Source organism: Cetorhinus maximus, chromosome 7, assembly GCF_964194155.1.
Source record: "Cetorhinus maximus chromosome 7, sCetMax3.hap1.1, whole genome shotgun sequence".
NCBI lineage: Eukaryota > Metazoa > Chordata > Chondrichthyes > Lamniformes > Cetorhinidae > Cetorhinus > Cetorhinus maximus.
In genome coordinates this window covers 64,854,940-64,869,366 of record NC_135885.1, presented here as the reverse complement: position 1 = coordinate 64,869,366, position 14,427 = coordinate 64,854,940, and the positions used below count along the sequence as shown (strand labels likewise).

The window sequence follows — 14,427 nt, the reverse complement described above, 5'->3', positions numbered from 1 at the left end:
TTACTAGGGCTTCAAAGGTTATTATGAAGAGAAATTACTCAAACTAGGCTTGTATTTCCTGGAATATAGAAAGTTAAGGGCAGTTTTGATTAAGGGTTTTAGGATTTTGAAAGGAATTGATAGGAGCAGCATTGCCCCTTTAAACAGTACAGAACAAACTATCTTTACCTTAATGACTTTTTGCATTGAACATAGGGAAATGACAAGTGCCTCCTCTCACAAATTAAGATTTTCGCAAAAAAAATCCCAAAAGAAGTGAGGGTGGAAATTGTCAAGGCACAGGCCATAATCTTCCAATCCTCCTTAGGTATGGGGTTTGTGTCAGAGGCCAGCAGAATTGCAAATGTTACACCCTTATTCAAAAAGTGTGTAAAGATAAACCCAGTATCTACTGGCCAGTCAGTTTAACCTTGGTGGTGGGAATGCTTTTAAAAATGATAATCAGGGGCAAAATTAAAAGCCACTTAGACAAGTGTGGATTAATGAAGGAAAACCAGCATAGATTTCTGAAAGGCAAACTGTGTGTAGGATTGAGGGGGATAATGTGGATAATGTTTTATATGGATTTCCAAAAGGCATTTGATAAAGTGCCACATAATAGGCTTGTCAGCAAAGTTGAAGCCCATGGAATACAAGGGACTGTGGAAGCATGCATAAAGTTGGCTGAGTGACAGGAAACAAAGAGCAATGGTAAATGGTTATTTTTTGGATTGGGGGAAGGTATACAGTGGGTTCCCCTGGGGTTAATACTAGGATCACTGCTTTTTTTGATAAATACTAATGACCTGGACTTGAGAGTACAGAGCACAATTTCAAAACTTGCAGGTGACTCAAAACGTGGAAGTGTTATGAATTGTGTGCAGGATGGTGATAAACTTCAAGAGGACCTAGACAGACTGGTGGAATGTGGCAGATGAAATGTAATGTACAGGTGTATGAAGTGATACATTTTGGTAGGAAGAATTAGAACAGGCAATACAAAATAGAGGGTACAATTCTAAAGGGGATGCATGAACAGAGAGTCATGGGAGCATATGTACACAAATCATTGAAGGTCGTTGACAGGGCCCTCAATCGTGTCCGGCCCATATCCCGCGCATCCGCCCTCACGCCTTCTCCTCCCTCCCAGAAACATGATAGGGTCCCCCTTGTCCTCACTTATCACCCCACCAGCCTCCGCATTCAAAGGATCATCCTCCGCCATTTCCATCAACTCCAGCATGATGCCACCACCAAACACATCTTCCCTTCACCCCCCCTGACGGCATTCCGTAGGGATCGTTCCCTCCGGGACACCCTGGTCCACTCCTCCATCACCCCCTACTCCTCAACCCCCACTTATGGCACCTCCCCATGCCCACGCAGAAGATGCAACACCTGCCCCTTCACTTCCTCTCTCCTCACCGTCCAAGGGCCCAAACACTCCTTTCAAGTGAAGCAGCATTTCACTTGCATTTCCCCTAACTTAGTCTACTGCATTCGTTGCTCCCAATGCGGTCTCCTCTACATTGGAGAGACCAAACGCAAACTGGGCGACCGCTTTGCAGAACACCTGCGGTCTGTCCGCAAGAAAGACCCAAACCTCCCTGTCGCTTGCCATTTTAACACTCCACACTGTTCTCTTGCCCACATGTCTGTCCTTGGCTTGCTGCATTGTTCCAGTGAAACCCAACGCAAACTGGAGGAACAGCACCTCATCTTCCGACTAGGCACTTTACAGCCTTCCGGGCGGAATATTGAATTCAACAACTTTAGATCTTAAACTCCCTCCCCCATCCCCACCCCCTTTCCGTTTCTTCCCCCTCCCTTTTGTTTTTTCCAATAATTTATATAGATTTTTCTTTTCCCACATATTTCCATTATTTTTAAATCTATACCTGTAATGCCCTGTCAGTCTTTCCACCCCACCCCCACTAGAGCTGTACCTTGAGTGTCCTGTCTTCCATTCTTAATTAGCACCTTTCTTAGACAATATCACCACCTTTAACACCTCTTTGATCCTTTTGTCTGTAACATCTTTTGATTATCTGCTCCTATCACTGCTTGCTTATCTCCACAATCACCACACCCTCAACTTCTCTCTCTCCCCCCGCCCCCCCCACCTTAAACCAGCTTATATTTCATCTTTCTCCTAACTATGCTTCAGTTCTGCCGAAGGGTCATGAAGACTCGAAACGTTGACTGATTTCTTCTCCACCGATGCTGCCAGACCTGCTGAGTTTTTCCAGGTAATTCTGTTTTTGTTTTGGATTTCCAGCATCTGCAGTAGCTTTTTGTTTTTATTATTGAAGGTGGTAGAATTGGTTGAGAAAGAGGTTGAAAATGCATTTGGAATCCTAAGATTTATAAATAGAGGCATGGAGCACAAAAGAAAGGATGTTATGATGAACTTTTGCAAACAGCTAGTTTGGTATCAAATGGAGTTTAGTCTAATTTTGGGTACCACATTTTAGGAAGGATATGAAAGCTTTAGAGAGGGTGCAGAAAAGATTTATGAGATTAGTTCCAGGGATGAGGGGCTTCAGTTAAATGGATAGATTGGAGGAATTTAGACAGAGTAGGTTGAGAAAAACTGTTTCCGTTGGTGGAAGGATTGAGAACCAAAGAACACCGATTTAAGATGTTTGGCAAAAGAAGCAACAATGACAAGAGGAAATAATCTTTAAGCAGCAAATGATTAGGATCTGGAATGTACAGCCCGAGAGTGTGTGGAGGCAGATTCAATCGTGGTTTTCCAAGGGGAATTGGACAAGCACCATAATGGAAAAGATTAGGAGGGCTACAGGGAAAAGGTGGAGGAATGGGACTAGCTGAATTGCTTTGGCAGAGAGCTGGTAGGTCAAATGAACTCCTTTTGTTCTGTAACCATTCTATGATTCTAAGATAACTATACCAGGGGACACAGTGGGGGTGGGCCATTTAGGACTGAGATGAGGAATATAGCAACAGGAGCAGGCCATTTGGCCCCTCGAGCCCACTCTGCTAATCAACTAGTTCATGGCCGATCCTCTTCCTTAATCCATTTTCCTGCAATATCCCAGGATATCTTTAATATCTAGATGTCTATTGATCTCTGTCTTGAACTTAATGATTGAGCCTCCACAGCCCTCTGGGGTCGAGAATTACTAAGGGTTCACTACCCTCTGAGTGAAGAAATTCCTCCTCATTTCAGTCCTAAATGGCCTGCCCTTATTTTGAGACTAGGTACTCTGATTCTAGAACCCCCACAGCCAGGGAAAGCATCCTTCCTGCATTTGCCCTGTTGAACCCTGTAAGAATTTTATATGTTTTAATGAGATCACCTCTCATTCTTCTAAACTCTAGAGAATAGCGGCCCAGTCTCCCCGATCTCTCCTCAAAGGACAATCCTGCCATTCTAGGAATCAAAATTGTGAATCTTCATAGAACAGAGGAATTTCTTCACTCGGGGTAGTGAATCTTTGGAATTCTCTACCCCAGAGGGCTAAGGAGGCTCAGTCTTTGGTATGTTCAAGACAGAGATCAATAGATTTCTAAATATTAAAGACATCAAGCGATACAGAGATAGTGCGGGAAATGGCGTTGAAATAGAAGATCAGCCATGATCCAGTTGTAAGGCAGAGAAGGCTCAGGGGGCTGAATGGCCTACTCCTGCTCCTATTTCCTATGTTCCTAAACACAGATGAGCTCTCCAATGCAGCTTTTTGACAATGAACTGGTGGTTTCAAATATTTTGCTATTTTACCACTGCTTTACCTGCCTGCTACAGCAACCTTCAGGTAGACAGATTTTTAAAGGCTAGACTCTAATTTCCAAGCAACAGCTGCTTGGTACTCCTCTTTTACATGGATTTACAGAGGAGATGCTTCAGTGCATATACAACTGTGGCAAATTTAATTCTGCAGACCATCAGCATCTGCTATAAATTCAGTGCAGCTCACCACACGGTCACCACCTCACACACAAGATTGTAAAAAACTATGTTTTATTTTCTGCAATTACACAGGGCATGTAGCATTCAGGCCAGTGATCCTCTCTCCATTTGTGCTGTGGATAAAAGCCATTAATCAAAGCAAAAATCATCATCCATGTGGTGCAGTGTATCTGCCCAAACAATTACTTTTGAAACATGACAGGTTCAGCTTTAGTCTATTTTCAGATTCATAGCTGTCTTCACCTTATATTTCATCTTCTCAGCCTGCAACTGTATTTGATACTGTCTGAATATTATTTCTTTATTTTACATGGTTTAGTTCTGTTGAGGTGATCATTTTCATGTTTAAGTTTTTAAAATATTTTCTTCATATTTTCCTTATTTATATAATGTTCTCATATGCGCTCCAATAATTGATTGAAACTATTTCCTGATTATTTTTTCATGTGTACCTGTTTTTCTGCTCAACCCTTCCCTGATATCTGCTTTCATTGCACTATTATATTGATTTAAAGTTTAGTTCCATTTTTACTAATTTACAAACTCTATCTTTGTTTAAGAGTTACAATTTACCATCTGATACTTTTTGAGATGAAAAACCATGATTTGTGCCTTTAACCTGACATCACCGTGTTTTATTTCCCTATGTACTATTACTGTCATAGAAACATAGACATAGAAAACAGGAGTAGGAGTAGGCCATTCAGCCCTTCGAGCCTGCTCTGCCATTCATCATGATCATGGCTGATCATCCAACTCAATAGCCTGCTCTCACTTTCTCCCCATATCCTTTGATCCCTTTCGCCCCAAGAGCGTTATCTAACTCCTTCTTGAAATCATACAATTTGTGGAGAGAGAAACTACTTTCTGTTGTAGCGAATTCCACAGGCTCACCACACTCTGGGTGAAGAAATTTCTCCTCATCTCAGTCCTGAATGGTCTACCCCCTAACCTCAGACTGTGACCCCTGGTTCTGGACTCCCCCACCATTGGGAACATCCTTCCTGCATCTTTCCTGTCTAGTCCTGTTAGAATTTTATAGGTTTCTAAGAGATCTCCCCTCATTCTTCTGAACTCCAGCGAATATAATCCTAACCGACTGAATCTCTCCTCATATGTCAGTCCTGCCATCCCAGGAATTAGTCTGGTAAACCTTCGTTGCACACCCTCTATAGCAAGAACATCCTTCCTCAGATAAGGAGACCAAAACTGCACACAATATTCCAGGTGCGGTCTCACCAAGGCCCTGTATAATTGCAGCAAGACATCCCTGCTCCTGTACTCGAATCCTCTTGCTATGAAGGCTAACATACCGTTTACCTTCTTTACTGCCTGTTGCACCTGCACGCTTACCTTCAGCGACTGGTGTATGAGGACACCCAGGTCTCGTTGCACATTCCCGTCTCTCAATTTATAGCCATTCAGATAATAATTTGTCTTCCTGTTTTTGCTACCAAAGTGGATAACCTCACAGTTATCCACATTATACTGCATCTGCCATGCATTTGCCCACTCACTCAGCTTGTCCAAATCACACTGAAGCATCTCTGCATCCTCCTCACAGCTCACCCTCCCACCGAGCTTTGTGTCATCTGAAAATTTGGAGATATTACATTTAATTCCCTCATCTAAATCATTAATCTATATTGTGAATAGCTGGGATCCCAGTACCGATCCCTGCGGTACCCCACTAGTCACTGCCTGCCATTTGAAAAAAAGACCCGTTTATTCCAACTCTTTGTTTCCTGTCTGCCAACTAGTTTTCTATCCATCTCAATACACTACCCCCAATCCCATGCGCTTTAATTTTACATGCTAATCTCTTAAGTGGGACTTTGTTGAAAGCCTTCTGAAAGTCCAAATAAACCACATCCACTGGCTCCCCCTCATCAAATCTACTAGTTACATTCTCTAAAAATTCCAGTAAATTTGTCTGTGAAATAGCCTTTTATTAAACAGTAATTGAAAGAGATAAAAGCAAAATACTGTGGATGCTGGAAATCTGAAATAAAAACAGAAAAAACTCAGCAGGTCTGCCAGCATCTGTGGAGAGAGAAACAGAGTTAACGTTTCGAGTCTGTATGACTCTTCTTCAGAGCTAAAGAGAAATAGAAATATGATGCATTTTATACTGTTTAAGAGGGGATGGAGCAGTTGGAACAAGATAGAAGGTCAGCCTTTGCATTTTTCAGGAAACCTCATCCATGGATGGGATGAGGTTTCCTGAAGGTTTTATTAAATAAATAAATATTGTTTTGCTCAATTCATAAACATGTCACATGAGGGGACATGTCTAAATAATTTTTAACTTCATTATTTATGACCTTTTATTATGTACTTAATCTTAGAATGTGCGAAAGAGCACGGGCCCCGACTCTCCCTCCTACCCCACCTGCACAGGTAGCGCTGAGCGTTACTGGCTGTGCGTCATGCTGGGCAGGCCTTAATTGGCCCACCCACGTAAAATGGCGGCTGGGAGCCGATCGTGGGCAGTGATCGGCTCCACGCCTGCCCATGCCCACTCCTGACCGGCCTGCCCGACATTCAGAAAATTCTCCCCTTTAAGATAGCTTTCGAGGCTCCGTGCTAATAAAGAGGAAAATAAGCTAGATATCTTGCTTCTAGTGGTTATCCAGTGCTCCCTTTGTTTGTAAAGTGTTTATGTATAATCAGGTGAAGAAAGAATTGAACTGCTCTACAATTTGCTGAACACTGGGGAGACCAAACACATATTTGGGGATCGCTTTGCAGAACACCTCCATTCAATCTGCAAGACATTGAGTATGGTCATTTTTAATTCTTCAACTCGCTCTCATGCTAACCTCTCTGTCCTTGGCCTCCTGCAACGCTCCAATTAAGCTCAGCATAAGCTTGAGGAACAGTATCTCACCTTTTGATTAGGCACGATACAGCTTTCCGGACTCTACACTGACTTCAACAATTACAGACCGTAATCTCTGTCCCTATTTTGTTTCCTTTTCCTTTCCAAGTTTTGGTTTTAGCCTTTTCCTCCTTGTTTTTGGTGGCAGCTCTTCATTATCTGCCATTCACACCTCATCTACAGACATCTTTTGTTTCTTTACTTGTCCCATTATCACTCCCTTTAGCTCTACACAACCAACTCTTTTGTAGTTTAATCACTCTAGTCTTTCATCCTATTTCAGTCCTATGCTTTTGTTTTTTTCACCTTCCTCTCTTTCGCTTGCTTAAACCTATTACATATCTAACTTTTTCCAGTTCTGATGAAAGGTCATGGATCTGAAATGTTAACTCTGTTTCTCTCTCCACAGGTGCTGCCTGAGTATTTTGAGCATTTTTTGCTTCATTTCAGATTTCCAGCATCCAGAGTATTTTGCTTTTGTGACAGAACTAAGCATAGTAGCATTGTGCTTCATGTTCAAAGAGCCTACTGATACATACTTTGTAATGGTACTCCTACAAAGACAGTTAGGGCCATGGAAACAGTTCATAATTTAACTGGAAGTTGGAATATTGGGCAAAAGTTATTAGGGCAATTTAATGGATACAGACCACCACTGGGAGCTTTATCACATGTGTCAGAGAAATTTTGAGAGTGCCACTCATTACTTTCTAACCAGTAACTAATTTAACAGCGTATACTTTCATAATCACTACAGAAATTATTTTGAATGTCTTTCATATTTTTTTGGTACACTAAAGTCATCCTTTATAGGATGAGGCACCCCAATAATGGCTCATTGTTAAAGGAACTGTATAATTAAGTATATAATTAGAAATATTGGGTGCTTGTGATAAAGGGATGGCAATAATCATGGGTGACTTTAATCTACATATAAACTGGAAAAATCAGATTGGCAGTTGTAGCCTGGATGAGGAGTTCATAGAATGCTTTTGAGATAGTTTCTTAGAGCAGCACGTTCTGGAACCAACCGGAGTGCAGGTTATATATTAGATTTGGTATTGTGTAATGTGACAGGACTAATTAATGACCTCAGAATAAAGGCATTCCTCAGTAGCAGCGACCACAGTATGATTGAATGGCAGAAAAGTGGGCCTAAGCCTAGTATGTTAAACCTAAATAAGGGCAACTATGTGGGCATGAAAGCTGAGCTAGCTGAAGTGAACTGGGATACTAGACTAGGGGATAGATCAATAGGGAAGCAGTGGCAGACATTTAAGGGGATATTGCAGAATACTCAGAATAAGTATATTCCTACTATAACGAAACATTCTAAATGGAGAACCCACCATCCGTGGTTAACTAAAGAGGTTAGGGAAAGCATCAAACTTTAAGAAAAAGCAAATAACTGCAAGGATATGAGGCAGGTCAGATGATTGGTCAGAGTATAAAGAACGGCAGAGAATGACTAAAAGGTTAATCAGAAGAAAGCAATTAGAGTATGAGAGGAAGCTAGCTAGAAATGTAAAAACGGATAGCAAGAGTTTCTACAGGTCCTCAAGACAGTGAGAATGGGAAGTTAATAGTAGATAATAAGGAAATGGTGTATGAAATGAACAAATATTCTGCTTCTGTCTTCATTATAGAGGATACAAAAAACATTCCAGTAATAGTTGTAAATCAGGAGGTGGAAGGGAGAGGGGAACTTACAATCACTAGGGAAGCAGTAATGGGCAATCTGATGGAGCTGAGGGCTGGCAAGTCTCCGGGTCTAGATGGAATTCAGCCTAGGGTCTTAAAAGAGGTGCCTAATGAGGTAGTAGATGCGTTGGTGTTAATTTTACAAAATTCCCTATATTCTGGAAAGGTTCTATCAGACTGGAAAGTAGCAAATATAGACCCCCTGTTCAAGAAGGGAGGGAGGAAACAACAGGGAACTAGAGGCCAGTTAGTTTGACGTCTGTCATGGGGGAGGTGTTAGAGTCAATCATTAAAGGAGGTTATAGCCGGGCACTTAGAAAAGCTCAAGGTAATTGGGAAGTGTCAGCATGGGTTTAAAGGGAAATCATGCTTAACCAATTTATTAGAGTTCTTTGAAGGATTAACATGTGCTGTGGATAAAGGGGAGCCTGCAGATGTGCTGTGCTTGGATTTCCAGAAAGCATTTGATAAGGTGCCACATCAAAGGTTATCGCGGAAAATAAAAGCTCATGGTGTAGGGGGTAACATATTAGCCTGGATAGAAGATTGGCTGACTGGCAGAAAACAGAAAGTATGCATAAATTAGTCTTTGTCTGATTGGCAGGATGTGACGATCCCTCAGGGGTCTGTGCTGGGGCCTCAACCTTTTACAATTTACATCAATGACTTAGTTGAGGGGAGCGAAGGCATGGTAACTAAATTTGTAGATGACACAAAGATAGGTAGGAAAGTATGTTGTGAAGAAGACATAAGGATTTTGAACACGGATATAGATAAGTTGAGTGAGCGGGCAAAGATCTGGCATATTAAAAAATCTGGCAGTATAATGTGGGAAATGTGAATTTGTTCACTTTGGCAGGAAGAATAAAAAAGCAGAGTTATTACTTAAACAGAGAATGACTGCAGAATTCTGAGGTGCAGAGGGATCTAGATGTTCTTGTCCATGAATCACAGAATGTTAGCATGCAGGTACAGAATGTAATCATGAAGGCTAGAGGAATGCTATCCCTTATTATGAGAGGAATTGAACATAAAAGTAAGGATGTTATGCTTCAGTTATACAGGGCATTGGTGAGACCACATATCGAATACTGTGTGCAGTTTTGGTCTCCTTATTTAAGGAAGGGTGTAAATGTGTTGGAGGAGGTTAAGAGGAGGTTTACTAGATTGATACCTGGAATGAGCGAATTGCCTTATGAGGATAGGTTGGACAGGCTAGACTTGTTTCCACTGGAGTTTAGAAGAGTGAGGGGTGACTTGTTTGAAGGTATAAGATCCTGAATGGATTTGACAAGGTAGACATGGAAAGGATGTTCCCTCTTGTGCGTGAGTCCAGAACTAGAGGCCACTGTTTTAAAATTAGGGGTCGCCCTTATAGGACAGAGATGAAGAGAATTTTTTTCTCTCTGAGAGTTGTGCGACTTTGGAATTCTCTGCCTCAGAAGGCAGTGGACGCTGGGTCACTGAGTACTTTTAAGGCAGAGGTAAATAGATTCTTGATAGGCAAGGGAAATAAAAGTTATCGGGGGTAGATGGCAATGTGGAACTCAAAACACAAACAGATCAGCCATGATCTTATTGAATGGTGGTGCAGGCTTGAGGGCCGAATAGCCTCCTTCTGCTCCTATTTAATATGTTTGTATAATTGACCCATACAGATCAGAAGGTCCTAGTTTCAATTGCTGTTCTGTGATGGGCAAAGTGATTTCAGTTGAAATGGCTGTTGGGATGCAAAAGCAAATTAATTTTAACAGAGCCAGTGAATGTGAGCCACAAAAAAATTCACCATGTAGTGCCAAATTTTAAACTTATTGTCAATCCCATTCAGAGACTCAATACAAATTAATGATTGTTCTGGAAAGTGTAAAACAATCACACTGGCATAGTAAAAGGTACCTTCTTCCTGAGAATAGGTTTAAGTCCCATTTTGAGGAGAAGGAGGTTTACTTATGTATCCAGTTGTATTCTAATTATGTTGAAAATGCTTGAAGCTGAATATAGAAAAGTATTAAATTCTAGAGCAGTAAAATCCTTACTTTGAAGTGCACATAAATGATAACACACTTGCCTCTGAGCCAGAAGGTTCTGTGTTCAAGTCCCTCTCTAGGGTTTAAGCACAAAAATCAAGGCTGACAATCCAGTCTAGTACTGAGGGAGGTGTCATCTTTCTGATGAGGTGTTAAACTGAGAACCCATCTGCCTGCTAAGATGGGTGTAAAAGATCCCATGGCAAAATTTCAAAAATCAAATGAGTTATCCCCGGTGTCCTGGCAAATATTTATCCCTCAGCCAACTTCACAAAAACAGATTGCTTGGTTAATATTACATTGTTGTTTGTGGGAGTTTGCTGAGTGCAAATCAGTTGCCACATTTCCTACAGTGGTGGATGGAAGGAGTCATCAACAGTGCTATCAAGCGGTACTTGCTTAGCAATAACCTGCTCACTGATGCTCAGTTTGGGTTCCGCCAAGGCCACTCAGCTCCTGACCTCATTACAGCCTTGGTTCAAATATGGATAAAAGAGTTCAACTCCAGCGATGTGGTGAGTGTGACTGCCCTTGACATCAAGGTATCATTTGACCAAGTGTAGCATCAAGGAGCCCGAGCAAAACTGGAGTCAATCGGAATCAGAGGGAAAGCTCTCCACTGGTTGGAGTCATACCTAGCACACAAGAAGATGGTTGTGGTTGTTGGAGGTCAATCACCTCAGTTCCAGGACATCACTGCAGGAGTTCCTCAGGGTAGTGTCCCAGGCCCAACCATCTTCAGTTACTTCATCAATGACCTCCCTTCCATCATAAGGTCAGAAGTGGGATGTTTGCTGATGATTGCACAATGTTCAGCACTATTCGTTACTCCTCAGACACAGAAGCATGCCCAAATGCAGCAAGACCTGCACAATATCCAGGCTGGCAATTGGCAAGTAAAATTCATGGCACACAAGTGCCAGGCAATGACCATCTCTAACAAGAGAGAATCTAACCATCACCCCTTGACACTCAGTGGCATTACCATCGCTGAATATGCCACTACCAACATCCTGGGAGTTATCATTGACCAGAAACTGATCTGGACTAGCCATATAAACACTGTGGCTACAAGAGCAGGTCAGAGGCTAGGAATCCTGTGGCAAGTAACACCTCCTGACTCCCCAAAGCTTGTACACTATCTACAAGGTGCAAGTCAGGAGCATGATTGAATACTCTCCACTTGCCTGGATGAGTGCAGCTCCAACAACACTCAGGAAGCTTGACACCATCCAGGGCAAAGCAGCTCACTTGACTGGCATCCCACCCACAAACATTCACTCCCTCCAAAACTAAAACAGAAATACCTGGAAAAACTCAGCAGGTCTGGCAGCATTGGCGGAGAACAACAAAGTTGACGTTTTGAGTCCTCATGACCCTTCAACAGAACTAAGTAAAAATAGGAGAGGGGTGAAATATAAGCTGGTTTAAGGTGGGGGGTTGGGGGGAGAAGTTGGGGAGGGGTGTGGTTGTAGGGACAAGCAAGCAGTGATAGGAGCAGATAACCAAAAGATGTCACAGACAAAAGAACAAAGAGGTGTTGAAGGTGGTGATATTATCTAAAAGAATGTGCTAATTAAGAATGGATAGCAGGACATGCAAGGTACAGATAGCTCTAGTGGGGGTGGGGTGAAATAGGACTAAAAGGGCATAAAAGGTATAGATTTAAAAATAATGGAAATAGGTGGGAAAAGAAAAATCTATATAAATTATTGGAAAAGAACAAAAGGGAGGGGGAAGAAACGGAAAGGGGGTGGGGATGGAGGAGGGAGTTTAAGATATAAAATTGTTGAACTCAACGTTCAGTCCGGAAGGCTGTAAAGTGCCTAGTCGGAAGATGAGGTGCTGTTCCTCCAGTTTGCGTTGAGCTTCACTGGAACAATGCAGCAAGCCAAGGACAGACATGTGGGCAAGAGAACAGGGTGGAGTGTTAAAATGGCAAGCGACAGGGAGGTCTGGGTCATTTTGCGGACAGACCGAAGGTGTTCTGCAAAGCAGTCGCCCAGTCTGCGTTTGGTCTCTCCAATGTAGAGGAAACCGCATTGGGAGCAACGAATGCAGTAGACTAAGTTGGGGGAAATGCAAGTGAAATGCTGCTTCACTTGAAAGGAGTGTTTGGGCCCTTGGACGGTGAGGAGAGGGGAAGTGAAGGGGCAGGTGTTGCATATTTTGCATATGCATGGGGAGGTGCCGTAGGTGGGGGTTGAGGAGTAGGGGGTGATGGAGGAGTGGACCAGGGTGTCACGGAGGGAACGATCCCTACGGAATACCGCCAGGGTGGGTGAAGGGAAGATGTGTTTGGTGGTGGCATCATGCTGGAGTTGACGGAAATGGCGGAGGATGATCCTTTGAATGCGGAGGCTGGTGGGGTGATAAGTGAGGACAAGGGGGACCCTATCATGTTTCTGGGAGGGAGGAGAAGGTGTGAGGGCGGATGCGCGGGAGATGGGCCGGACATGGTTGAGGGCCCTGTCAACTACCATGGGTGGTTTTTTTATTCACTCCCTCCACCACTGACACACAGTGGCAGCAATGTGCACCATCTACAAGATGCACTGCAGGAACAAAGCAAGGCTCCTTCGTCGGCACCTTCTAAACTCACAACCACTACCATCTAAAAGGTCAAGGGTGGCAGCCACATGGGAACACACCACCACCTGGAAGTTCCCCTCCAAGTCACTCACCATCCTGACTTGGAAATATATCGCCCTTCCTTCACTTATGCTCAGTCAAAATCCTGGAACTCCCCCCCCAACAGCACTGTGGATGTACCTATACCACATGGACTGCAGCGGTTCAAGAAGGCAGCTCACCACCATCTTCTCAAGGGCAGCTAGGGATGGGCTATAAATGCTGGCCCAGCCAGCCACGCCCACAACCCATGAATGAATAAAAAATGATTACACTTCAAAAGTACTTCATTGGCTGTAAAGCATTTTGAGTCTTTAAATGCTCGTGAAAGGCCCTATAAAAATGCGAGTTTTTAATCAGAAAATATAATGTAAATGCATCTTCGTACGTCTCGGTCGTTGATGCTCAATCACTGCACCTCAATCCACAGATTTACCTTAGATCGTTTCCTTGGAAGTGTGCTCCAGGCTGAAGTTTGCACACAATTTTGTGTGGCGCTCCTGCACCTTTTTGTACCATCAGGTTTAGCTATTCGGACATACTTTTACAATATTTGGTTGGCCTTCTCACCATCGATGAGTTGTTCATTACTTTTATTAGTGGTTCAGCTGCAGATCTTGACTGTAGGTTGGTTGCAAGTTCCGATTTCCCTCCCGCACAGCTTTATCCTCATCTGTCGGACACACATTCCAGCCAGATGTAACATTTAATATCTGACATTCAATTAACATTCTGGCATGTGCAACTTGTTAAAGTAAAACAAAATACTTTTTAAATGTGTTTTCGATGGACGGTGACAGAATGCAACCTTCCCCTCGGGTTTCAAGGAATGATCGCATCTCCTTCATCACACAGTCCCGACAAATATTTCATAAGGCTGATGCATGAAATAATTCCAGTCATTATAGTGTGATTAATCGCTTGGGAACACATTTCTTGTAGCTGTTCTCACATTGACGTCCGGGGAAATGCTGTTTTCATTGAATGTGCCGTCTTTGTCAGCTTCGCTTGTTACAACCATAACTTGCGATCGACAGTCGTACCTTAATATAAGCAGCCGAATATTAGTCGTCTTACTTTGTCCAACATATCGCGCGACGATATGGAATAAATACATTACAAAACAATTCTGTGTTGAACGTGTTGTTGTTAGCGCTAATAAATGTACGTGGTGAGCATTGATTGCGAGACTTTGAAAAACAAAGTTGTTACTCTCATTTTAGAATTTCAAAATATCCCTTACATCCTCTTGTGTATACGCGGTGCAAACTACA

At 42.7% G+C, this 14,427-nt stretch overlaps 1 long non-coding RNA gene across 3 annotated transcripts in view; it reads right to left on the bottom strand.

Moving 5' to 3' along the window:
- Window positions 1-14,427, bottom strand: part of LOC144682842 (uncharacterized) — a 48,015-nt gene that overhangs the window by 32,603 nt on the left and 985 nt on the right. For all 3 annotated transcript variants that reach the window (XR_013577121.1, XR_013577122.1, XR_013577120.1), the window contains exon 2: window positions 13,590-14,196. This is a non-coding gene — a long non-coding RNA (uncharacterized LOC144682842). The remainder of the gene's footprint in view (window positions 1-13,589; window positions 14,197-14,427) is intronic.